The following is a 23,766-nucleotide window of genomic DNA, read 5'->3' on the forward strand; positions in this document are numbered from 1 at the left end:
ACATCCCATCCGTGGGATTCCGAGAACCATGTTTCTGATATCGCCACTACATCAAGGTCGGTGTTACTCATTTCCGTTTCAATTTCCAATATTTTGTTGCCCAAGCTACGGGCATTAGCATACATGGCTGTCCATTCTATCTTTTTGCATGGAGTGTTATCTGACTGAGATAATTTGTCCTCCTCATTCTTGCCTCTGTTCCCCTCAATCTGGCCTTTAATTTTGCCCTTGCCCCCTCCCATCTTGCCCCCTTTCGTCTTACCTTCAATTCTACTTTTTCCCCCTGGTCCCAAGATGGGGTCTCCATCTCTCCCTCTGTCCCCCACTCTATCAGCTTGATTGCTTACTACAGATACTAAGTCTATGTTTCTTGCTTTACCTCCCTTTTTCCCTCTGTCCCCTTTAGTTTTCATACGATTACTTACCTCCGAGTTACTTACCCAACTTGTGTGAGAGTGGGTCCCCTCCCCCGGCTCACCTAGTTAAAAGCATTCTGGAGCAGGTGAGCCAGGCGTCGTCCCAGGACGTTCTTCCCTCTTCTGGTTAGATGCAGCCCATCCGGTCCCTGCAGTCCCTGAAGTGCATCTCCGTGGTTCAGGAATCCAAACTTCATCTCCTTGCACCAACCCCTAAGCCACTCATTAGTCCTCTTGATCCTTTCTTCCCTGGATCTTCCTTTGTCTCTTACTGGTAGGATTGAGGAGAAGACCACCTGCGCTTCGAGTTGTTTTAGTTCTTCCCTTAGGGCTTTAAAGTCTTCCTGTCTCTTCTCCAGTGAGCTCCTGGCGGTGTCGTTTGTCCCGATGTGGATGAGGAGCATTGGATAGTGGTCTTGGGGCTTGATTATTTCTCCAATGCAGGTAGTCACGTCCCTGATCTTGGCTCCTGGTAGACAGCAGACCTCTCTTGCCTGTAGATCTGGTTTGCATACCGGTCCCTCAGTTCCCCTCAGCATGGAGTCCCCAATGACGACCACTCTGCGCTTCTTCTTTTGGAGGATACTGATTTGTTGCTTCTTGGGATGGAGCTGTCTGCCGGGTTTCGAGATTGCACTCCTGGAAGTCTTCCTGAATATCCTCCTGAGTTCTTCTGGTGGGTCTTTCTTGTAGGAGCTGAAATATGTTGCTCAGGGTGATCTGCGGAGTTGATGTGAGGTTGCTGAGCTTGCTTGAGGATAGCTAAGTGGAAGACTGTCTTCTGTGCTTGCTTGTAGTGGTGACTAGTTGCCAGGTTCCGTCGTCTCGAGTCTCTTTTTGTTTGCATGCAGAGGTGACTAGTTGCCAGGTCTCATCGTCCTGAGTCTCTTCTTGTACCCCAGCCGACACTTCCAATGTTGCATGTCTGGTTGGTTCGGGTGTCCTAAGGATGGTCCTGTCTTCGTGCCCTTTTTCAGAGACCTGAGACAGTTCTAGGAGGACTCCATTGATGAATGCCTCACTCTCCCGGATACTTCTCAGCTGCTGCACTTCTTCCCTCAGGCTCTTCAGCTCCTGCATGATGTCTCCGTTGGGCTATTGCTGGGTGTCTTCTTCTGTCTGTACAGAAACTGATGTCTTCAGGTGGGGCTCAACTTCAGTCTGTACAGAGATCTCCGCCTTCCATCGGAGGAGGTCCTCTTCAGTCTGCACGGAGACTGTGGCCTTCATCTGGATTTCTTCGGCCGGGGGGTTGACCTTGATTGTAGTCTTGGTGCTTCTTGTCTTCCCTGCCATTTCTGGTCTTGTCTTTTCACTTGGGTTTGTACTCTAGTTGTTGCTTGTACTCCGGTGGTTAGTTTGTCTGCTGTGTTTTGTTTTGCCTGCTTGCGCAGGTTAGTTTGCCCTCCTGCCTGCTGTTAGTCTTCGGTTGTTAGTTTGGTAGGTGTGTGAATGGGGTGTGAGTTTTCCTTTGTCTGGGGTGTGAGTTTTCCTTTGTCTGGTTGAGGTGGTTTGGATGAGGAAGTTGTTCAAGTAGGTTGGGCTATCTCCGTTTAAACTTTTAAATAGTAGACAGTAGAATTTGAATAGTATTCTTGCTGGAATTGGAAGCCATTTGAACATGAGAGTTGAGATATGCCTCTGTGATGTGGTCGTGTTTCCTCAATGAGTAGATGAGTCTTAGAGCTGTGTTTTGAATTGTTTGTAGTTGTTTTGCTATTGTAGCAGGGCACGGGAGATAGAGGATGTTGCAATAGTCTTGTAGTCCTAGTATTAGTGATTGTACTATGAGCTGAAATTGTGTTTTCTCAAAGAATTGTCTGACTTGTCTTAAGTTTCTCATAACTGCAAATGATTACTGTACTGTTTTATTGATTTGCGGTTGCATGGTGCAGCATCTGTCTATTGTTATTCCCAGTAGTTTTAGGGTGGGTTGTATGGGGTAGTTAATTGTGTTGATTTCTATGTTGGTTATGGTTGGGGTTTTATTATTTTCGAGGAGGATGAATTTTGTTTTGTCTGGGTTCAGCTTCAGTTTGTGATCTTTCATCCAAGTCGCTACTATTTCAAATGTTTGGTGTAGTGCGTCTGTCATGGAGGGCTTTGGTTGATCAAAAGGTATGAGAATGGTGATGTCATCTGAATAACTGTAGGAAGATAGGCCTAGTTTATCCAGGTGGGCACTGAGGGAGGCAGTGTAGAGGTTGAAAAGAGTAGGGGATAGTGGCGATCCTTGGGGTACGCTGCAGGGGTTTGACCAAGTTTCTGACTTTTCTTTATCTGATTTTACTCTGCAGGTTCTGGATTTTAGGAATCCTTTGAACCATGAGTATACTTTATCTGCGATACCTATTGTGTCCAAAATTTGTAGTAGGGTGTTATGGTCCACCAGGTCAAATGCAGCGGTCAGATCCAGTTGTATGAGCATCATTTTTTTCCCTGTACTGAGGTGTTCTCTAGCAGTGTTCATGAGGGATCCTAGTAGAGTCCCTGTGCTGAAGTTGGTTCTGAAACCGGATTTCGTGGGGTGGAGTATGTTGTGGTCTTTTAGATAATTGGAGAGGAGTTTGGCTACTAGCTCTTATATTATTTTGACATATAGTGGTATGGAGGCAATGGGTCTGTAGTTGGATGAAGGGATGTAAAAATGTGAAGTGAGGAGAAGGTAGATGCCTCACAGTTGATCTAAGAGGGAATTAAATGTAGATGCTTTTTCGAAGATATGATTGGTGGCACGTAAGGTGCGCAGGAAAGCTAGCATCTTCTGGCCCTGTAAGAGAGATGAAAAGCATGGAAAGCCCGCTAGGAATGAATGAGGGAAATCCAAGGGAACTCTATGGGGATGTGAGCAACCACAGTGACCAATGAGAATCCGTTGAAGTGCAACATGTGAAAGAAACTGGATCTCAAACAAGGGTACAAGTGCTCTGATCCATCATACCAATGTAAAAAATAGAAAAAATTAGCTATGTCTGCAGTGGCGTACCTAGGGTATGTGGCACCCGGGGCCCATCATTTTTTGACACCCCCCCATGTAAAAAAATATTTTTTGTAAGGACCATGAAATGGAATAAATGGTCAGAATAGAAACTGGCAGTGAAAATTTTCTTTTATTGAACCTCATATATGTAACCATTATTCCAAACATAACATAACATAAATTATGTCTGAATTGTCATGACATCAGAAGTACATATGGAGTAGTTGGAGGTGATGCTTGGGACAGTTCTGATTGTGTTAGTTCGGTTTTATGTGTTTTTTGAATAGAAGGGGACTTTTTATTTCTTTTTTGAAGGTTTTGTTGTCTGTGGTTGAGGTCAATAGGTTGTAGAGTTGGGGGTTGAGTGTTGCAGCTTGAAAGGCTAGGAGGTTGTCGAACAGTTTTTTTTCTTTTGACGTTTTTGGTTGGAGGGTGTGTGAATGGTGTGTGAGTTCTCCTATGTCTGGTGAGGTGGATTGAATGATTTAGCTGAAGAAATTAGTTAACCCCCCTCCCCCCCCATTCCACACACATTAATTTTCTTCCATTTTTGTTCCCATTATAAAAAACACTGATAAGTTCCCAGAAAAAAAATACATTAAAATAAGAAGTGAAAACAAAGGCTCCTACAGATGAGAATATAACATAAGTATAGCCTAAATGGGTCAGAACAATGGTCCATCATGCCCAGTAGCCCATTCTCATGGTAGCCAATCCAGGTCTCTAATACCTGGTCAAAACCCAAAGAGTAGCAACATTCCATGCTACCGATCCAGGGCAAACAGACACATCCCCCATGTCTTAGTAACAGACTATGGACTTTTCCTCCAGGAATTTGTCCAAATCTTTCTTAAAACCAGCTACACTATCTGCTTTTACCATAACTTCTGGCCACTTCATTTCTAAGTTTAGATCTTTCCTTCCAAACAGAGACCTTCTTAGATGTCAAATACAGCACAAGGTAACTTCACACGGACTTAGCTGTGCAGGAAATGTGAATTTCCTCATACACCCACCATATAGTGCAAAAATGTGCATAGGTCTGGTTTTTTCTTTCGATCACTACATAGCCTAATGGCACACAAGCAGCGCTGTTACAAACATATTCTGTAGGTCAGTGCTAAGGTTAACAAAGTTTCCTTCCTTGGACCAGAAGGAGATACTGACAAACCACTGTAAGAGATCCCAAAACAACTACCCAGGAACAACACCCAAAGACCCACTCAGTGTGTGAACCAGTTGAGTGGAGTGGACTAACTGGGGGGTGGAAATGGGCCCGGAGTTTGCTCAGCAGAATTTCCCAGACCACCTCTTCCTCTCAACACATTGACACGCTGCCACCACCACCACTAGGAACACCTCACCAGGTAGGCCAGCAATGCTATAAACTTTATAAAACACATTATTATATTTTCAAAGCACATATTTTAACTGAACTCTCTGACATCCTCAGCCTTTCCATTCACAAAAATAGAAGGAAGAAAAGTTTCCCGTTTCCTGCTGCCTCATGACCCCGGCCTATACAATATTTTTCTTCTGTAGACCCTTCAAAAGTTTGACCAAATCCTCATTTCACTTGCATTATAAAGTACCGAGGATGCCATCTCTCCCAAATCCCAGGTCCTAAAGTCTAAGACAGTAGCGCAAACTAGTGCTGCCAGATTCAGGAAAAAAAATTTTCATTCGATTCAGCCTATTGAATTGGTTTATCGATTCGATTTTCCTGCCCAATTGGGTGTTTTGTTTTTTTTTTTTCCAAACATCCTGGTGGGTTTATTTTATGGCTTTTTCACCCCCCTTTGGCTTCTCCAAACCACACTGGCGCTGTGGTGTAAATAAAATAAAGAAACAAAAAGGACTTTTCCTCTCTCTGTTAAATCCTAGCTTACATTTGTGGTCTTAACACCAGCTCTGGCAAGATACACATTTCAAATCTGACATATTGTAATCACAAAACAGAAAATAAAATTAGTTTTTCTACCTTTTGTTGTCTGGTTATTTTTCAAATCTTGTTGGTCCAAGGCTCTGGTTGTCTTCTGATAACTTGCTTGCCAGGGTCTCTTTCTTTCTTCTTTCTCCGTGCTAACCATCCATCTGCCATCTCTGTCCTCCCCTTCCGTTTCCCTTCCCTCCCCTGGATGTCTGGCATCTTTTCTTTTTTTCGTCTCCCTCCACAGATCCACCTTTTCTTAACTACCCTTTCATCCAGCAGCTCTCCCTCCTTCCCCACCACCCCAGGATCCACCATCTCTCCCTTTCTTTTCCCAACTATCCTCCTAAACAGTATCTCTATCCCCCCCTCCACATCATCCCTTGTGTCCAACTTCTCTCCCTTTCTGTTCCTTCCCTCCCTAAAACCCATGGTCCATCATCTCTCTCCCTCTCCTCTATTTTCAGACCCATTATTTCTTCCCACCCAAAGTCCGGCATATGCACGTCTCTTTGAATCCCTCCCCTTTCCCTACGTGTACTTCTACACCAGGGCCCCCCTCCCCTGAAGGCCTGTCCCCCTTAAAGGTCTGCATCCCACCCCTGAAGGCCTGTCCCTTCCCGAAGGCCTGCCTGCCTGTTCCCCTTGAAGGCCTGTGCCCCCCCTTGAAGGCCTGCATGCCTGTCCCCCTTGAAGGCCTGTTCCCCCCAAAGGCCTGCACCCCCCCCGAAGGCTTGTCTCCCCTTGAAGGCTTGCCTGCATGTTCCACTTGAAGGTCTGTCCCCCCCGAAGGCCTGCACCCCACCGAAGGCTTGTCCCCCCCTTGAAGGCTTGCCTGCCTGTTCCCCTTGAAGGCCTGTCCTCCCCGAAGTCCTGCATCCCCCCGAAGGCCTGCACCCCCCCCCTTGAAGGCTTGCCTGCCTGTCCCCCCCTAAGACCTGCACCCCCTTTGAAGGCATGTCCTCCCCCCTCCACAAGGCCTGCCTGCCTGCCTACCCCACCTTGAAGGCCTGCTGCCTCCCCACTACCTCGAAGGACCGCTCACCCCCACCACCACCACCAGGAAGCACTGCTCATCCCCCCGGCCTCCCCGCATCATTTCCCTGGGGAAACAGCCTGCAGCAAGATCATGATGCCTGCGATCTTTGCCTGCTTCGCCTGTTTCCTCCGTCATGATCCCGCCCCTCCTCTGACGTCAGAGGAGGGGCGGGACCGCAGCGGAGGAAACAGCCGAAGCAGGCAAAGATCGCTGGCATTGCGATCTTGCTGCAGGCTGTTTCCAGACGCGACACCCGGCGGGGGGGGGGGCGGAACTGGACCGGGAGCACCTCTTCAGGGCTTGCACCCGGGGCGGACCGCCCTCCCCGCCCCCCTATTAGTATGCCACTGTATGTTTGAACTGAAGGCCTGAGATAGGCATGTGGAATCTCTCGGAGAGAGGAAGAGATAATGGCTACTACAGATGGGCAGATTGGATCAGCCATTTGGCCTTTATCTGCCATCATGTTTCTATGTTTCTTTTTTATTCCATGAAAGTTTATTAAGATTTTGAAAAATACAAGAGAATATAAAACTGAAACATCAATGAGGTTCACAGTACATCAGTGCATGAATCAATACAAAATATAGAGTTAAAATATCTGTTTGTATGCTTACATTCAAACTCAATGGAAGAGAGAATTGATATGAAGTAAGGTTTCAACATTAAACACTGCTGGAAAATGATTGCAAATATGCCTGCAAAGGAGACCAGTGTCTATTGAAAAAGACTGTGGTTCCAAATTTCTTAGCATTCATATTTATAGTCATGCAAAAGTGATTGCCACCAGTGATGTGAGGAAAGAGAGTAGTTGACTTCCAATTAGAAAGAATGAGCCTAAGCACTCTAGAGAGAAGAATATCAAGGAGTTTAGTAGGATTTTCACTTAGAACCATTCCTGGAGCGTGAGACTTGAAAATTACTCTGGAGAGAGATATCAGTTTGGATATCAAAAGTTTTTAGTATAATATTCCAAACTTCTTTCCAATATTGTAATACAGATGAACAATCATATATCATATGAAGTAATGAGCCAACAGCTCGTCTACAGTTCCAACAATTATTAGACGGAAGGAAGCCTGCCAGTGAGAACACAGGGCTTTATGGTACAGGAAATAAATGGATTGGGACATGTTAGCTGAAGCCAAAGGCCTTGCCATTCTTTTCCAAAATTGTGACCAGCCCTGTTCCCCCAAGGGAGAACCACAATCTTTTCCCCAGATATGTTGCAGGCTCTCTATTGAAGAAATATCTGCAGGTAATAACATCTTATATAGGTTTGAAGCTGCATGTCCTGTCTGTAATAAGACTGTGGCTTGAGTCAAAATAGAAGGGAAAAGAGTATGAAAAATTTGTAAAAGATTTTTATGACTAAAGCAGTGATGTAGTTGCAGCCATTTGTAGTGGTCTTTATCATTTAATGACCAGCTTTCTCTTCATTTGGAGAAGGGGATCAAGGTTTTCTCAGGAATTAGAACATCATGAAGCCTGAATGGATAGATAAAGGTATTCTCAGGCTTCATGTTTCTCTGTAAGTGTGGAAAAACCTCCAAAGTGCTGAGGGCTCAGACTGAGGAAGTAAATAGAAGAGATGAAAGCTAATGTAGTAGATTGCATCAAATTGAAATTAATTCAGAATGTCAAAGGCATGTCCTGCCAATGAGAGAAACAACCCCTGTGTCCAACTGAATAGAGCAACTAAAGAGAGTGAAGCTGTCCAGTAGCCATGGCCTAAGCTGTGGTAAAGAAAAAACATAGTTAGGCTTTGGGTTTGGTTTTTTTTCTTCTATGTATTGAGGAACTACTGTCCATCAGCATTCTGAAAAAGATTGTAGTACAGATAGGGAAGTGCATTCATTATATATTGAACAGCAACATATTGGACTTGCGTTGTTTCAAAAATGGCAAGATTAAAAGCACCAAGGAAGTGCAGGATCTGGACTACGAAGAGTACTAGGAAATAAATCAGGTTATGTGTGTTGTGTGCTTTTCCTGAACTGTGGTACAGCACCTCCTATGCCACTGGAACCAAAGAAGGTAGGGTGGTAGGAGCCGAAGAGCTGATTTGAGCTTCCCTTGCAGTACCTACTGTAAGTCCTGAGTAGGGGTAGGTAGTCACATTGATGAGGGTCGTGAGAAGGATGTAGATCGAGGCAATACCTACTTGATTTGTAGGAGGACCACGAAACCAAAGGTCATTGTGGATAATTCACCTCCCCTGGCAGGCTGAAATAAGACCTTGAGGGGAGGGAGCAGAATGTCCAGGTACCAGTATCTGCCAGTCCCCCCATACTGCTGGATACCGGTCTGCTGTCAGATTCTCCATATCCAATGGTTCTGAAACTGGAGACATAGCCCACCATGATCTCTCTACAACCATCAGTGCAACTGGGTGTAGGAGGACGGTTGCTCCGTCAAGACTTGTAAATAATTATTATTAGTATTTTTTTAAAATTTCCATCCACATTTAGAACCCAACAGCTTCTTCAGTGGCATCTCCCCAATGGGATGAGGTAGCTTGGGGATAGACCAAACACAGTTTTGTAGTAACATAGTAACATAGTAGATGACGGCAGATAAAGACCCGAATGGTCCATCCAGTCTGCCCAACCTGATTCAATTTAAATTTTTTTTTTTTTTTCCTTCTTAGCTATTTCTGGGCGAGAATCCAAAGCTCTACCCGGTACTGTGCCTGAGTTCCAACTGCCAAAATCTCCGTCAAGACCCACTCCAGCCCATCTACACCCTCCCAGCCATTGAAGCCCTCCCCAGCCCATCCTCCACCAAACGGCCATACACAGACACAGACCGTGCAAGTCTGCCCAGTTACTGGCCTAGTTCAATATTTAATATTATTTTCTGATTCTAAATCCTCTGTGTTCATCCCACGCTTCTTTGAACTCAGTCACAGTTTTACTCTCCACCACCTCTCTCGGGAGCGCATTCCAGGCATCCACCACCCTCTCCGTAAAGTAGAATTTCCTAACATTGCCCCTGAATCTACCACCCCTCAACCTCAAATTATGTCCTCTGGTTTTACCATTTTCCTTTCTCTGGAAAAGATTTTGTTCTACGTTAATACCCTTTAAGTATTTGAACGTCTGAATCATATCTCCCCTGTCTCTCCTTTCCTCTAGGGTATACATATTCAGGTCTTCCAGTCTCTCCTCATACGTCTTCTGGCGCAAGCCTCCTATCATTTTCGTCGCCCTCCTCTGGACCGCCTCAAGTCTTCTTACGTCTTTCGCCAGATACGGTCTCCAAAACTGAACACAATACTCCAAGTGGGGCCTCACCAATGACCTGTACAGGGGCATCAACACCTTCTTTCTTCTACTGACTACGCCTCTCTTTATACAGCCCAGAATCCTTCTGGCAGCAGCCACTGCCTTATCACACTGTTTTTTCGCCTTTAGATCTTCGGACACTATCACCCCAAGGTCCCTCTCTCCGTCCGTGCATATCAGCTTCTCTCCTCCCAGCATATACGGTTCCTTCCTATTATTAATCCCCAAATGCATTACTCTGCATTTCTTTGCATTGAATTTTAGTTGCCAGGCATTAGACCATTCCTCTAACTTTTGCAGATCCTTTTTCATATTTTCCACTCCCTCTTCGGTGTCTACTCTGTTACAAATCTTGGTATCATCTGCAAAAAGGCACACTTTTCCTTCTAGCCCTTCAGCAATGTCACTTACATACATATTGAACAGGATTGGCCCCAGCACCGAACCCTGAGGGACTCCACTAGTCACCTTTCCTTCCTTCGAGCGACTTCCATTAACCACCACCCTCTGGCGTCTGTCCGATAGCCAGTTTCTGACCCAGTTCACCACTTTGGGTCCTAACTTCAGCCCTTCAAGTTTGTTCAACAGCCTCCTATGAGGAACTGTATCAAAGGCTTTGCTGAAATCCAAGTAAATTACATCTAGCATATGTCCTTGATCCAGCTCTCTGGTCACCCAATCAAAAAATTCAATCAGGTTCGTTTGGCACGATTTACCTTTTGTAAAGCCATGTTGCCTCGGATCCTGTAACCCATTAGATTCAAGGAAATACACTATCCTTTCTTTCAGCAACACTTCCATTATTTTTCCAACAACTGAAGTGAGGCCTGTAGTTTCCTGCTTCATCCCTGTGACCACTTTTATGAATAGGGACCACATCCGCTCTCCTCCAATCCCCAGGAATCACTCCCGTCTCCAGAGATTTGTTGAACAAGTCTTTAATAGGACTCGCCAGAACCTCTCTGAGTTCCCTTAGTATCCTGGGATGGATCCCGTCTGGTCCCATCGCTTTGTCCACCTTCAGTTTTTCAAGTTGCTCATAAACACCTTCCTCCGTGAACGGCGCAGAATCTACTCCATTTTCTCGTGTAACTTTGCCGGACAATCTCGGTCCTTCTCCAGGATTTTCTTCTGTGAACACAGAACAGAAGTATTTGTTTAGCACATTTGCTTTCTCCTCATCACTCTCCACATATTTGTTCCCAGCATCTTTTAGCCTAGCAATTCCATTTTTTATCTTCCTCCTTTCACTAATATATCTGAAAAAATTTTTATCTCCCTTTTTTACATTTTTAGCCATTTGTTCTTCCGCCTGTGCCTTCGCTAAACGTATCTCTCTCTTGGCTTCTTTCAGTTTCACCCTGTAGTCCTTTCTGCTCTCCTCTTCTTGGGTTTTTTTATATTTCATGAACGCCAACTCTTTCGCCTTTATTTTCTCAGCCACTAGGTTGGAGAACCATATCGGCTTCCTTTTTCTCTTGTTTTTATTGATTTTCTTCACATAAAGGTCCGTAGCCATTTTTATCGCTCCTTTCAGCTTAGACCACTGTCTTTCCACTTCTCTTATGTCCTCCCATCCTAACAGCTCTTTCTTCAGGTACTTTCCCATTGCATTAAAGTCCGTACGTTTGAAATCTAGGACTTTAAGTATCGTGCGGCCGCTCTCCACTTTAGCCGTTATATCAAACCAAACCGTTTGATGATCGCTACTACCCAGGTGAGCACCCACTCGAACATTAGATATACTCTCTCCATTTGTGAGGACCAGATCCAATATCGCTTTTTCCCTTGTGGGTTCCGTCACCATTTGTCTGAGCAGAGCCTCTTGAAAGGCATCCACAATCTCCCTACTTCTTTCCGATTCCGCAGTCGGAACATTCCAGTCCGCATCCGGCAGGTTGAAATCTCCCAACAGCAGAACCTCCTCTTTCCTTCCAAACTTTTGGATATCCACAATCAGATCCTTATCAATTTGCTGCGATTGAGTCGGAGGTCTGTAGACTACACCCACGTAGATAGAAGTTCCATCTTCTCTTTTCAGAGCAATCCATATCGCTTCTTCCTCTCCTCTTCGCTGAGACATGCGAACTTGAATAGTACTCTGGATTCAAATGGCAGCCAGTGCAGTTTATGGTAGAAAGGGATGATATGTTCCCATTTGTTTAAGCCAAATATAAATCGGACGGCAGTATTATGAATCAGTTTTAGTCTCCTGGTGGTTTTCTTCATGGAGCCTAGGTAAATGATGTTGCAATAATCCAGGATGCTGAGAATGGAGGATTGTACTAACAGTCGGAATGAGGTGTCATCGAAGTATTTTTTTATGGTGCAGAGTTTCCAGAGCACCGAGAAGCTTTTCCTGACGGTAAGATCAGTGTGCTTCTCAAGGGATAGGTGTTTGTCTAGGGTGACTCCTAGTATTTTTAGGGTTTGTTCTAGGGGGAAGTCCGATCCATTCACTTGAATTGAGGTATCTTTGATTTTATCGTTGGGGGAGGCCAGGAAGAATTTAGTTTTGTCTGAGTTTAGTTTTAGTCTATAGGATAGCATCCAGAGTTCTATCTGCTTGAGTAAGTGTGATATAGAGTTAAGCAGCTCTAGGGTGAAACTGGTTAGTGGGATGATTATTGTGATATCATCTGCGTAAATGAAGAATTTGAGGTTGAAGCTGTGCAGGAGGTTTCCCAGGGAGACGAGATAGACATTGAATAGGGTGGGGGATAGTGGTGAGCCCTGGGGAACTCCACAGGAATTGTCCCAGCTGTGGGAGAAAGACTCGTTCTTGATCACTCTGTAAGATCTATTACTTAGAAACCAGCTGAGAACCTGTCTTGAGATGCCGATGTGTGCAAGGCAGTTTAGGAGAATAGTGTGGTCGGCGAGGTTGAAAGCACTGCTTAGGTCAAGTTGCAAGATTAGAGCGCTGGAACCCTGGCTGAAGAGTGAGTGAAGGTAGTCGAGTAGAGCGGCTATGATGGTTTCGGTGCTATGGCCAGAGCGAAAGCCTGATTGGTTGTCGTGTAAGATGTCGAATTTGTCCAGGTATGTGGTGAGTTCTGCATTTACCGCCCCTTCAGTTATTTTGGTGACTAACGGGATGCTGGCGATAGGTCTGTAATTAGATGGGATGTTGGGAGGTTCTTTATGTGCTTTATGCATTTCTAATTTGAAATCTACTTAAATTAATTTTTAGAAGATGTTGCATTGAATAGTCTTGCTGACTGCAGCAGTGGGAGGGGGAACACTCCTCTTGCTGACTTACAAGTGCATTCACTCTGAAGCCCCCCATATCTGTCTTCACTTATCTCCCCCTATGCTCCCTACCCCCCGTGATCTCCGTTCATCAGGCAAGCCCCTCTTATCTGTACCCATCTCCAAACTCTGTCCATTCTTTCTTGCATCATCATATGCCTGGAACAGGTTGCCTGAATCAATACATCATGCCCCATCCCTGGTAGTATTCAAATCCAAGCTCTCGCACACTGCTGTCAGATACCTAGACCTACTATATCATTTTCTCTACATAATCTCCCCAACCCTGAAATGTCCTATCTAAATTAGACTGCACGCTCTTCTGAGCAGGGACTGTCTATTGTATGTTAAAATGTACAGCGCTGTGTACGCCTTTCAGCACAATATAAATAATAATAAATAGTAGCAGAGCAGTAAAGTCACTTTATTGGCATCAATCGATAGAGGCAGACAAACATATGAACACACAAATGCTCACAAACACAGACAGATAAATGAATCCAGACACTCACATTACATTACATTACATTACATTAGTGATTTCTATTCCGCCTGTGCCTTGCGGTTCTAGGCGGATTACAAATTATAAGAGATCTGGACATTACCGAGAGAATTACATAACAATGATTACCGAGAGAATTACATAACAGTGATTCATGTACTTTACATGGTCTGGTAGAGGATTATAAATTATAAGATATCTGGATTTTTCCACAAGAATTACATAGCAGAGAATCAAGTGATAACAGGATACAGTGGAGAATATCAGTATATACGGGTTACAGAAGGAAGATTACCAAACAATGAAAGAATAATTTTGGAAGATGAGGTTCTAGGCGTTGACATACACAGAGGTAGACACAGTGGCTACAAAGAGCAAGATTTTCTGATACAGTAATATCAATTTAATACTTTTGATTTTGGCAATAGTTCAGAATAACAAAAGCTTGGACTTATCAGATATAAATACTAAAGGGAAGAATAAGATTAGTGATATTAGAGAAGAATTTCTCATTGGAAACTCACAAAGCATCAAAGTTGAAATTATTCATTAGAGGCAGACAAAAATATGAACACACAAATGCTCACAAATATAGACAGATAAATGAATCCAGACACTTACATACACAGAGGTAGACACAGTGGCTACAAAGAGCAAGATTTTCTGATACAATAACACCAATTCAATACTTTTGACTTTGGCAATGGTTCAGAAAAATAAAAGGTTGGACTTACCGGATAATAATCGCCCTAAGCAGAAGAACAAGAGCAATGATATTAGAGAGGAACTTCTCATGGGAAAATTACAAAGCAGCAACTCACTCTGTTGGGATCAATTGACAGAGGCAGACAGACATAGACAGAAATAGGACAGAATTATAGACAGACAAACAGACAGAAATATACTGTTAGCCTTCAAATAATTTGGCTGGTGGTTGGCAGGAACTGAAGACCTTAGAGGTACTTAGAAAAGCATTATCTGAAAAAAGATCACTTAGAAATTAGGCATTTTGAAGTTTATAATATGCCATTGTAGATTGATGGTGTTAGATACAGACATGCACACATACAAACAAACACATGCATACATACAGACATAAATGAACACTGGCTACAATTCAATATATGTCACATCTACAATAGTTCAGAAGAAAAAAGAATAAGATCAAAGGTTTGGGCTTTCCTTATCATTAATGTCCAACTAAAGGAAAGAATGAAATCAGTGATTTTAGAGAGGAACTTCTCATGGGAAAGTTACAAAGCAGCAACTCACTATGTTGGGATCAATCGACAAAGGCAAACAGACATAGACAGAAACTGGACAGAATTATAGACAGACAGACAGACAGAAATATGGTGTTAGATATAGACAACACAAAAGAATCCAACAAAAACTGCAGTACTGCCAGCGAAAAGCAAAAACAAAAAACAAACAAACTGCAGGCTCCTATGTACGAGATGCAGGCAATGTTTATTGTACCAAATGTTTTATGGGTAAAGAGTTTTGAATAACACCCTAATATGTTTAAGATCAGTTTGTCTGACACTATTTTCAGTTCTTAATAGATTACATATAGACTCAAATGCTAAAGCCACTATGTACATTTGTGTTTAATGTCTACATCTATTTTTGCAACTTCTCAGACAATGTTTATATGTCCCTATTTCTTTAGATAGTATCCATGAGATTGGTTTGTTTTTTGTGCTTTTATTTACATCTCCTTGTTTTTCTGATCTTGATGACTGTCCTTCATTCATATGGGTACTTCAGCTCTACTTTCAGCTTTTTACACATAAATATTTCTTTTGTTGTTCACTTATATGGTGATTTCAGCTCTCCTTTCACTTTTCTAAACACATTTCTTTACTTTATATGTTTCTCTGATATCTTTTCTGTTAACCACACAAATATTTTTATAATTGAGATATTTCTTTAAGGGACACATATACTTCCTGCCACTCAGACATCCTAGGACATGCCTTTTAGCCAATCGCAGCTATCCACACTCTAAGCCGGCCCCTTTATTATCTGCAAGTTTCCCGTGGCATTTTTGTTTTGCTTTGACTAGTTTTGCATCGCATATTTGAATTGCGGAAGAATACCATACATGTGGTTGGTAAGTTTACATTTCTATTCTTATCCTACCATTCTAGCAATTTTAAGTTTAGTTTCCTTTATATTTTAGAGCTCATGTATCTTCAATGAGCCTTTTTAGACTGCTGGAAGGGCGAGCCCCGGCAGGCTTCAATGCTATTTTTACACACACTTATAGTAGAATGCAGTAATACAAACGACAAACGTTACCCATAGAAGTGATTTTGTATGCAATAATGACGGTATTCAGATACAGTTATCCGGTAATGGCGCCTAGACCGAAAAGCAGTGCTCATAATTTCTGCCCCCCTTGTTCCAAGTACGAAACATGTTTGGGCTTACTTGATGGGTTATGTTTATTTCCCTCGCCTCTTTTTAACCATACGTTTTAAACCAAAAGCTTTTTTAAATACATTTTATAACATGTTTTTTCTTTGTATTTGGACGTTTTTAACCTTTTATTCATACACTTCTAACTAGTTTTTTTCTTTTACTTCAGTTTTATATCTTTCATTGCGGTTTTTTAGCAACCATGATAGGTCCCCATTTGTCTTTTCATAGATCTCTTCAGCCTGTCTTCACTCACTTGTTTGTGGTCTTTGTTTTGACCCAAGTTTAGCATTGTTAGGAGTCACTTTCGTATCATTTGTAATATTGCATAATATTTAAGCACATTGTTGTGGCCCTCTACAGATTTGGGAGCATTTTTAGAATTTTATATTTCTATTCTTAGTTTTTCAGATTCACGCTCACACTCATAAACACAAGCTAATTAGAATTTTTGCATCTTCAGCACTTAGGTCAAATTATCATGTTCACCATGGTTACATGCATGAAATATACCCACACTAGTTTCCATCTTCTTACTCTTTCCGCACATTATTTCCATTTTTTAATTTCATAAGTCTATTTGATCTCATATATTTGTCCACATGGATCTTTATTTGATTAATTTAGCATACCAATTCATGTTTATTTATGTATACTCATATCTGAAACACAGACCGTATCGGCTCCCTTGGTTTGATATAAAGTGGTATTTTTAACTGTATAAAACATTTGGTACAATAAACATTGCCTGCATCTCGTACATAGGAGCCTGCAGTTTGTTTTTTGTTTTTGTTAGATACAGACATGCACAAATACAAATGCAGACATACAGACAGATATAAACACTGGCTACAATTTAATATATGTCACATCTAGAATAGTTCAGAAGAAAAAGAATAAGATGAAAGGTTTGGGCTTAGCCCTTCAAGAATTGTGTGAAACTAAAGGGAAAAAAGAGAGCAGTGATTTTAGAGAGGAACTTCTCATGGGGAAGTTACAAAGCAGCAGCTCACTCAGATGTAGATAGAGTGGCTGCGATGGTTAACAGATTTTCTTTAGCTTCATATAGACACAGCAGAAAAAGTCATCCCTCGTTTAACTCTCCTGTTCAGGGCTGCAAAACTAAGAAATTTCTAAACCACATGTTAGCGACCCAAAGAATTTCGAACCTTCCTGCCTACAGTTTATTCTTACAAACAGTTTAGAACACAACTGAAGACCTATCTTTTGACAAAATCTGACTACTTAACTTTCTTTATTTCTCCCATTGTGACCATTGTTAGTAATCCTTTGTAAACCGCGTTGAACTAATGGCTACGTGGTCTAAGTACAATGTAATGCAATGTAATATATTCCCTGGAATAAGTTCACATAGGAAATCTAATACAACAGCACTTAACTTTGAAAAAGGAGACTATGACAACATAAGGAGAATGGTAAAAAAGAGACTTAGAGGTGCAGCTGCAAAGGTCAAAAATGGACATCAGGCGAGGATTTTATTCAAAACTACCAAAACAACAAAATCCAAATAGCACCAAAAGATTTCACAAAGGAAATGGCTTCCTGTACAGTATAGATGTCTGTTTAAAAGTTTGTGTATAGCCTTTAAAACTCTTCATCTTTCCAACCCTCTGGAAGACACAATGACAGTAAATGAAAAATCCTTATAATTGAAAGTCAAAGAAATGTGTGAGCATTGGAACCCATTACATCTTTCTTGGTGGGGGAGAGTCCAAACTATTAAAATGATGATTTTGCCTGTAGTTTGCTACCAAATAAGTTTCAAGTTTCAAGTTTAATCAGGTTTGATGCATCGCTTATTACATACTAAGCGATTAACAATAAAATATAAATTGTACAGTTTTTTAAAAAGGGGGAAAAACAAACTGACAAAACAAACATACTCGGGCACATGTGGAAAGGAAAAAGGAGGGAAAAAGTTACAAAATTGTTGTTCTTCAGATGAGAAGAAAGGAAAAGCCAAGTAAGGGGAAAAACATGAGGTTTGGGGTAAAATTATTAGGAAAACTTTTTGTTTAAAGATTAAAAGAAGCTTTAAAAAGAAAAGTTTTTAAATGGGTTTTGAATATTTTGAGGTCTTTTGTTTCTCTTATATATAAAGGTAGGGAATTCCAGGTAAGAGGGGCCATTACTGAGAATATATCATGACGTCTGGTTCCAATAAGTTTTAAAGAAGGAACCATGAGCAACCCTTACATTACATTACATTACGGATTTCTATTCCGCCTGTGCCTTGCGGTTCTAGGCGGATTACAATATAGAAGATGTCTGGGCAATTCCAGTAGAATTACATTACAGGATAAGAGTAAATTACAGGAACAGTAAAGAGTTATGATACATCAATTTAACAGAAGATGATACATAACACAGAGGATAATGAGTTGTGGAACGAAGAGAACGAGTCGTGTTGTATGGAATTAGTAGTCGGTCGATAAATTGAGGTTCGTTGGTGGATAATATTTTAAATACCAAAAGCAATATTTTATATGTTATGCGTTGATTAATGGGAAGCCAGTGCGAATCTATAAGAAAAGGAGTTACATGGTCATATTTTTTTCCGTTATGAATAATTTTAATTGCAGTGTTCTGGATTATTTGTAGGCGTTTTTTTTCCTTTTGCGTAATGTTTAACAGTAGGGAGTTGCAATAGTCAAGCTTAGTGATAACAAGGGAATGTATCAAAATATTTAGAGATTTATTTTCTATGAATTTGGACATGGATCGAATCAAACGCAAACGGTAGAAGCAACATTTGACTGTGTTGTTAATGTGTTCTTGATAGGAAAATTTGTCATCGATGATGACCCCTAGTATCTTTAGTGATGATACTAAAGTTATAATTGTATTATCTATTAAAAATGGGGCTGATAGTTCTAGTCCCTGTTTCATTGGGAAAAATAGTGCCTTGGTTTTTGTTATGTTTAGGGCTAGTCTGTTTTGCGTGAGCCAATTTTTTATTTTTTCTAATTTTTGATTAATTATAGATATTTCGTTGGGATTTTCGGGGTTAAAAGGATGAGTTAATTGGATGTCGTCGGCGTAAGCATATACAGTAAAGCCTATTGATTGACTTAGGCTTAATAGTGGTGAAAGAAAGATGTTGAAAAGTAAAGGAGATAGAATAGAACCCTGAGGAATTCCATAGTCGTGTGAGAAAGGCTTAGAGGTTGTATTATTAAAGCGTACCAAGGATGATCGATTGCTTAGAAAAGAAGTAAACCACTGTAATGTAAGATCACAAACGCCTATGGTTTTTAGTCTGTCCAGAAGAAGAGAATGGTCAATAGTGTCAAAAGCCGCCGAAAGATCAAGGGAAAATAGTATAACCGAGTTGTGATGATCTAAGTTATAGATAATGTTTGTAGTGAGACCTATTAATGAGTACTCTGTATTGTGGTTTTTCCTAAAACCGGTTTGATTAGGATGCAATACGTTGGTTGATTCTACAAAATCCGACAGTTGATTAAATATTACTCTTTCAGTGATTTTCGCCAAAAAAGGGATGTTGGCTATGGGTCGATAATTCGCAGGGTCTTCTAGGCTTATTTTATGATCCTTTATTAAGGGGAGTATTGTGGCTGTTTTCCATGATTGAGGAAAAGTTCCGGTTTTAAGACTTTTTGTTATAAAGGCGTGTATAAAGGGTCCAAAGCAGGAAAAAAAATTCTTTAAAATTGAAGGAGGGATAATTTCGGATGGAGAACTTTTTAGATTTACTTTTTGGATGATGCGTTCAATGTCTGTCAGAGTGGGTATGTTAAAAGTAGAGCATTTTGCACAAGGAAGTTGATGGTTATTTGGAGTGTCTGGACGATCAATGAGTGAAATGGGATCAAAGTTTTTTCGTATATTTTTAATTTTGTTGCAGAAGGCATTAGCCAAGTCTTGAGCTGTAAGTTCCGTTGTTTTAATTTCTTTTTGTGCATTTGGTTTAAAAGATTTTAAAATGGAAAATAATACAGAAGGATTTTTAGCTGTTTTAATTTTGTTAGAATAGTAAGATTTTTTGGCTTCATTAGTTTTTATTTTGTAGAAAAGTGATTGTTCTTTATATAAATCCGAATTTTCAACTGATTTATTTTTGCGCCATTTTCTTTCGAGAGATCTAAGTTGCCTTTTAATCAGGGAGAGCTCTGGTGAGTGCCAGGGATTTTGAATGTTTCGACTGGAAATGCTTTTCTTAATAAGTGGTACTTCATTGTCTAGTAAAAATTGGATAGCTGAGTTCCAAGTGTTAAGTTGTTCTTCTAAAGAATCCGTCTCTGAAATTATGAAGTTGGAGTGAAAAAAAGAAGAAACGGAGGATAGCTCTAATTTTGTGTAGTCCCGATAGGAGATTTTTTTAGCTTGTTTGTTTTTTTAGAAGTAGACTAAAAGAAATGAGATGATGATCTGACCAGGGCATAGGTGTATTATGGATGTTGGAATGTGTAAAATGAACACTATTTGAAGTTAAAATCATATCCAAGGTATGTCCAGCCGAGTGTGTAAAGTCTTGGATTAGAGGTTGTAAGTTTAGAGTTTTAATGTACGTTACAAAATCGCTAGTGATAGGGTTTGTGTATTCATCAAAATGTATATTAAAATCACCTCAAATCAAGGGGTAATCTGATGAAGAACAGAAATCAAAAATTAAATTTTGAAGAAGAGATAGATTGTTTTGGGTTATAGGAGGGGGATTATAAAGTAATAAGATGTCGATTTTTGGGTTAACATTAACTTTAATTTGAAGAAATTCAATTGCTACGTTGCCGAGGGAATGGTCATTGATTTTTATTAAGTTGTCAAAATAGATTATGGCTAGACCACTTCCTTTGCGATTATGACGGTGGTTAAAGACAAAAGAGTAGTTTGGAGGGCAGCAGTAGGAGAGATAGGCTTCTTCGCCTTCTGCCAACCATGTTTCTACTAAGCAGAGAATTTGAAAACCTTGTGAAATGATTGTTTCTTTGATTAGGTGATATTTTCCTTTAATGGATCTAGTGTTTATAAGTCCTAGTTTTAAATTTATTTCTTTTGTATTGTTTGAGTTGGAGCACGCTAATTGGGAAGTATATTGAGAAGTATGGTCAGTACTAATAGAAGAAGGGTTTTGCAAGATGACTGGTGTAATTATCGGTGGTCGCGGAATGAAAGCTTTATTCTTTGGGGGACGGTAACCCCAGTGTGTTGGAATGTTTGATGCTGAATTTGAAGAAAGATTTGATTGGTGGAGAGCTTGTGAAGGCATGGTTAAAAAAAGTAAAAGATTCAATAAAAATAGACAGTTTAGATAGAAAAGCCAGCTAGGGAGTTGCTTAATACTTAAAATTATTTTTCTAAAAATGATAATGGTGGCTGCGCCCTCAGGTTGCGCACGAAGGAGCGCACTAAATGGCCGGGTTAAGTAGAGCATGGGCAGACCTGGAGGTGGGAGGAGTCCAGCGGGCCGCCGCTTTGCGACGGCGATTCAAAGAAGAAAGAACTCTAAAAAGCACAATAGTAAAAGTACAAGTAAGTAAACAGCTAAAAAAAACAAAGTAAAATATAAATTATTCTAAAAGGTGACTTCTGTGCGCTGGTGCATTCAGGTGTGTTGCATTCAGGTGTGTGCATTCAGGTGTGTTGCCGGTTTATTTTCAAGGGTCCTTTTATAAAAAAATTGAATGGAATTCTCACTAAGAAAGAAAGAAAGGAAGAAAGGGGGGACAAGGAGACAGAAAGAAAGAAGGAAGACAGACAGAAAGGGGGCATGGAGAGAGAAAGACAGACATACAGAAAGAAAGGGGGCATGGAGAGAGAAAGAATGAAGGGGGTAGGAGAAAGAAAGAAAAAGTTGGAGGAGGGAATGAGGTCCGGAGGAGAGGAAGCATACAGGAGGCTGAAAGAAAGGGAAAAAAATTGGATGCACAGTCAGAAGAAAAAAGTTGCAACCAGAGACCCATGAAATCACCAGACAACAAAGGTAGGAAAAATGATTTTATTTTTAATTTAGTGATCAAAATGTGTCCATTTTGAGAATTTATATCTGCTGTCTATATTTTGCACTATGGCCCCCCTTTTACTAAACTGCAATAGCGGCTTTTAATGCAGGTAGCCTATGAGAATCGAGAGCAACACAGGGCATTCAGCACAGCTCCCTGCGTTATCACAGGCTGAGTTATCACAGTTTAGTAAAAAGGGAGGATGTATATTTGTCTATTTTTGTATAGTTGTTACTGAGCTGACATTGCATAAAGTCATCTGCCTTGACTTCTTTGAAAACCTGTGCAATATAAATGATAACTAACATTTTCTCTGCATACTGTGTTTATTGTTGGTAGATCATTTTGACTTGGTCACGAAGGTAAGGGGAGGAAGGGAGAGGAGCTGCTGAAAGACATCTAGTAATCCTTGCAGGCTTGACTGTGCAGGGAATTATTTTTGTAAAATCATGTTTTGTTATGTGATTGGCATTATTTAGACTTTAATTTCTATGAATGAATAGAATGAAAATGATATAAAATTGCTTGCTTGTTTTTATGTGCGTGCACTGAAGGGAAATGGAGAGAGAGTGGGCTGAAGACGCTGAAGGGAAATGGGGAAGAGAGAGTGGGGAGAAGATGCTGATTTATAAATTGATAATTGTACAGAATATTGTTTCTTTTTATACTTTAAAGTTCAGTATAACAGTATTCGAGGCTTGTGTGGATGGGTCAGATGGTTTGCGGGGATGGGGACAAATTTTTTCAACAATTCAACTCAAATCAGAACCCTATATGGAAAAATATACACACTCTGCAACACTAAAAAGCCTTAATAACATAGCATTCATCATCTACACAACATAACATATACACCAAGAAGCTTGAGAAGCATGGTGGGTCTGGAAAATGTGCATGTGAAGCAGTGCAAACATTACCCCTGACGCAGCGATACAATGCGAAACGGAGGGTTCCCAGTTGGGTTCAGCGGCTGCCTGGCCTTGATGGAGAAGCCAGTAGCAGCTAAGTGGTTTTTTCTTGTTTAACTGCTTTTTATGCTATGTCCTGGACAGTATTGCTATAGTTCTCATTAGCCCACTGATATCACCATTTGGGGCATGAGTGCCCTGGCGTGCTGTTTGATATCATTCTGCAGGCTATCACAGTGCTTTTTTCCTTACATAATTTTGCTTACACGCAGGAGTGATGTCTTTGAAGGAGTGGAGTTTTTTGGTCAGATGAAGCCGAACTGAGGCTGTTTTCTCCACTTCTTGTTTTGCTTCTTGGTGTGTATGTTATGTTGTCTTCTTGACATCCACCACCCTGTATTGGTTTGGTACACTGCTTTGTTCTTTAAAAGCCTCTCGCATTGCCTCTCTATTATATATATATATATCTCTGTAGTATATGTACAATCTCCTGCATGGTAAATCTACATTGTTCTTCGCTGTTTAAACACCTTTACTGAATATGTACAGTTCTCATTGTATCTTCGCTGTAAATGTACAGTCTCTTACGTTGTAAACCGCTCTGAACTGTTTGTGGTACTGCGGAATATAAAATAAAGTTATTAATATTATTATTATTATTATATGATTAAGGCCTTTTAGTGTTGCAGAGTGTGTATCTTTTTCCATATAGGGTTCTCATTTGAGTTGAATTGTTGGAATATACTAACCCTGGTCCCGAGATATAGTGTTTAGTGTGACAAATTTTTTCCACATGTCATTCTCTAGGCTCTGCCACGAATCGATTTTGACTATGTGCGGGTAAGAGGGGTGTCAGTCGGGTTGATGTAGCCATCGTAGTGCAAGCGGGCATGGGGTATGGCTCTCAAAAAAAAATCTTAATCGTTGTACTGCTGATTTTGGCTCTTTTGACTAATGAGTTTGCCTACCACTGTCCTAGGGCATCAGGCTACCAAGTGGTATAAATTAATTTAGGAATATTTCAATAAGAAACCAAAAATGAGC

At 40.9% G+C, this 23,766-nt stretch overlaps 1 long non-coding RNA gene across 3 annotated transcripts in view; it reads right to left on the reverse strand.

Annotated features, from left to right (window-relative positions):
• Positions 1–23,766, reverse strand: part of LOC117354747 — a 52,932-nt gene that overhangs the window by 21,975 nt on the left and 7,191 nt on the right. For 2 of the 3 annotated variants that reach the window (XR_004538229.1, XR_004538228.1), the window contains exon 4: positions 14,141–14,155. This is a non-coding gene — a long non-coding RNA (uncharacterized LOC117354747). Of the gene's footprint in view, positions 1–14,140; positions 14,156–23,766 lie in introns of those variants that run through there. The other variant, XR_004538230.1, reaches the window with a different exon arrangement.

This window comes from Geotrypetes seraphini, chromosome 2, assembly GCF_902459505.1.
Source record: "Geotrypetes seraphini chromosome 2, aGeoSer1.1, whole genome shotgun sequence".
Classification (NCBI taxonomy): Eukaryota; Metazoa; Chordata; class Amphibia; order Gymnophiona; family Dermophiidae; genus Geotrypetes; species Geotrypetes seraphini.